This window comes from Triturus cristatus, chromosome 6 (assembly GCF_964204655.1).
Source record: "Triturus cristatus chromosome 6, aTriCri1.1, whole genome shotgun sequence".
NCBI classification, from domain to species: domain Eukaryota; kingdom Metazoa; phylum Chordata; class Amphibia; order Caudata; family Salamandridae; genus Triturus; species Triturus cristatus.
The window spans coordinates 1836455149-1836459028 of NC_140589.1; the positions used below are offsets into that span (position 1 = coordinate 1836455149).

The 3880-nt window shown below is 59.3% G+C and overlaps 1 pseudogene; it reads left to right on the top strand.

Moving 5' to 3' along the window:
* The first annotated feature begins 650 nt into the window (after positions 1 to 650).
* On the top strand, positions 651 to 3583 carry LOC146822148 (exostosin-1b pseudogene; annotated as a pseudogene).
* The last annotated feature ends 297 nt before the right edge of the window (positions 3584 to 3880 follow it).

Here is a 3880-nt window from a genome sequence, read left to right on the forward strand (position 1 = left end):
ACAAGAGAGGGTGGCAGAGACAAGACGAGGTGAGAGAGACAAGACAGTGTGACAGAGACAAGACAGGATGACAGAGACAAGTGAGGGTGAGAGACATGGGAGTTTGAGAGACAAGACAGGGTGAAGGGAGCAAGGACAATGAAAAGGTAGAGGGACAGAAACAAGAGAGGGAGACAGAAGCAACGGATGATGGAAAGGTAGGGTGACAGAAACAAATGAGGGTGACAGCCCAGGTAGGGTAACCCACAAACAAAGCAAGGTGACATACACAGCCCCAAACAACAGTTGGTGACACACAGACATGAAGGGTGACCCAGGAAGAGACAGTGTTGGTGACAGTCGCTGAGATGGCCGCCCTCGGCGTCTTGCACTAAGAGGGCGGGTGACCTGGGGAGGGCACAGGTTGCAATGCACAGAGCACGCGCGCCTGGGACAGAGGGCAGGGTGGCCGGCTCGTAGGGGCGGGTGAGATGGTGCGAGGGGGCAGGGCAGCAGGCATTGGATTGAATAGGTCGTCGGTACAGAGGGTACAAGCTCTGTAGGGCGCAGAGAGTGATTTGGCTCTGTGGGTCAGACCCGCGCCCCCGCCCCCTGGCGCGTGCCCGGGAGGGTTGGACGGAATGAATGTGTGGACGCCGCCCCCCGAACACGTGGCAATGTGTTCGGGGGGCAGAGAGCTGCCGAGGCGAGGAGCCCCTGTAACCTCAAGTCCAAGGGGGCATGGGCACGGGTCCCCTGGTCAACCAGGGGAGGGGCAGAGAGCATCGAGCTGGCTACTCCCACCCCGAGAGAAGCTACTGACAGAAAAGGGGGGGTGCAGAGTCCGCGATCGCCTCCCCGGGATACGAGCACCCCCGGAATAGAAAGGAGGGTAGCGGGGGGCCCGGGGAGGGGGTGGCATACTGAGTAGGGAGAGGAGGAAGGGAGAGGAGAGCGGGGTAGTGTTGGGTGTCTGGAGTATGCACGGAGGAAGGGACGGTACAGGACGTCCCCACCAGGAGAGGGCATGGTGCCCAGCGGGGGCTCAGCCTAGCACGGCACTCGGGCACAGCGCGGAGGATAACGATGTATTCAGATTTTGGAACGTGAACACCAGCGGGGAGCCAATCTTTAAAATCGGATGCCCTGTGCATTAAAGGTCACGTAATGCCCGCTGGGCACAGGGACTGGCATTACCAGAGGACCCCGGCACACCAAGGAGGACACGTGCTTGGATTTTTGGGGAGGACACGTGCTTTGATTTTGCACTGGGGCATTGATGCCAGAGAGAAGTCACTTTTTAAATCTTAAACCTGCGGGCATTGGGCACACATGTTCGCTCGGGCGCTGATCGAGGTGGGTGAAGCGAGTGGCACTTTTCAGGACTCATACTTAGATATGTGACATTTGTCTAGATGGTCATTGGGGATTATTGCACAGAGAAGAAGTCTTACAAGCAACTAAGGTGTGTTTCATGGGCATCGCATGGGAGGTGATGCCAGTGAGTGCCAAGCCTGGTATCACTTGCACGCCAGGGGCATGGTGACTCTTTGGGACCAGTGACTGGGAAGGCTCGCAGTTATTAAAGTTGGGTCTCGTGCGCATGATAGGCTGAGTGTTGCCCTGTGGCTGGTGAGACTGGCATCGCATGGGCACATTGTAGCAGGCATTCGTGGATGCCGAACACTGGAGGAGTTTGGATTTTAATCTGCCGCAAGCACTCAAAAGTCTCAGTTTATTACTAGGACCCCCTTGGACGTCCGGTGCCCGGTGGGTGCTGAGCCCATGGGCACAGAGACTGGCATTGCCCTGGAAAAGTGGACCAGTGACTAAGCTTTCCCAGTTTTCGTTTTCATAACAAGCAGAAGGCCCATTCTTGTAACTAAACTTGCACCCTTTGCGCATGGAAGGACACGTGGCGCCCGGTACCCACTGGCCTTGGCGGGTGCAGAGACTGGCACGGTGGCAGGATACAGATGCAGACAGCCCGCGGATGGCATGTGTTTGAATTCTGGTGTGGTATGATGGCACCCAGGGACTGTCCCGCTTTGAAACTTGGATCGTGTGGGCGCTAGATTCAGAGAGTGCCAAGCGGTTGCGGAGCCTGGCATTATTTTTTTAGTGGCAGCAGGGCATTGTGAGAAGGACACGCGTTTCTGTTTCGTTTTGCAATAAGAGCAAGACTTGCATGAGCTACACGTGCGTCCAGGGATTCGAAAGACCCACAACTCGTTCCTACTGGTGGGCACACAGCCAGGAGCGGGCACAGGAGCCTGGCAGATTGAACTGGGCACATGCTTGGACTTTGACGACGTCAGCATTTGGATTTTGTTTTGGGGCACTGGTACTGAGTCAGCCATCGGCACATGGATCTCTTGGGCACTAGAGGGCAGGCAGTGCCCGGCTGGCACAGAGCTTGACGAGGGCACGAGAGCGCAGTTGCGCATTGGTACCGGACCATGGCACATGCTATCAAGACACACTGGCGGGTCACATGTAATTAACCTTTATTTCACAATTCTTAAAGCGGTTAGTGAATAGTGCCTGCCTGTTGAACAGTCTCAAAGTGGAACCAGACAGTGACCCGCCGCGTGCCCCAAGTGCCCCTCATGCCCTCCCATGTCCTCTGTGCCCGTTAGTACCCATGCAGGCTAAGAGGAGGTACCTGCTGCTGGTGTTGAGTCTGGGAGCTTGCTGCTGCCTGCTGCTGGGTGGGTGCTACTTTCAAGGGGCACAGACCCCTACCCCAACCTCCACCCCCTCCTCCCACCACCTCCACTCCATACCCTGGGTAGAGGCTGCCCACGGAGACTCCCACCGCTGGCCCCTCTGGACTGTCCCCCAGGGCAGCTACTCGGAGAGGGAGCTCGCCGGCCCCGTGCAGCAGCCCCTGGCACCGCAAAGGCAGCAGCAGCACGCCAGGGCTGGGCAATGCCAGATGCAGAACTGCTTTGACTTCAGCCTGTGCCAGCGCAGGGGCTTCTGGGTGTACGTGTACCCTCCTGCCGGGGACGCCCCACCACCCTCCAGCACCTACCGGAAGGTGCTGGGGGCCCTGCAGGCCTCTCGCTTCTACACCCCGGACCCAGGCCGGGCCTGCCTTTTCGTGCCCCCCGTGGACACCCTGGACCGGGACCGGCTCTCGGCGGAGTATGTGGCGGGCGCCCGAGCCCGCCTGCAGAGCCTGCCCCTGTGGCACGGAGGCCGCAACCACCTCCTGTTCAATCTCTACTCCGGCAGCTGGCCGGACTACGGCGACGAGCTGGGCCTGGACCTGGGTCAGGCCATGCTGGCCCGGGCCAGCCTGGGCACCGCCGCCTACAGGCCGGGCTTCGACGTGTCCCTGCCACTGTTTCCTCGCGAGCACCCGGAGCGTGGCGGGCCTCAGGGCGCTGTGAGCCTCCTGCCCACGGCGAGGCGCTACCTGCTGGTCTTCAAGGGCAAGCGCTACCTCACGGGCATCGGCTCCGAGACGCGCAATGCCCTCCATCACCTCCACAACGGGCAGGACATGCTGCTGCTCACCACCTGCAGGCACGGCCGGGACTGGGAGCGGCACCAGGACGAGCGGTGCCCCCGGGACAACGCCGAGTACTCCAGGTAAGGGCCAGGCATGGCATCCTACTCCCCCTTCAGCACGGCTGGAGCGTGGGAGCAACACCGGGCCAGGGGCAGGAGAGGCCCTAGACAGGGCACTGCTGATGCCCACCACCTCCAGGCACAGTTCCAGGCTCTGGAAATGGCACCAGGATGAACAATGCCAGGGCTTAATTTGAGCCGGTGATTTCCGGGGTTCGGCACCACAATTCATTGTTTACACCGATACCTATGACAGTTTGCAATTTGTTGGCGCTGTGAATCTAATGTAGAGATGAGCACAACAACAGTTGTTTAATAATTC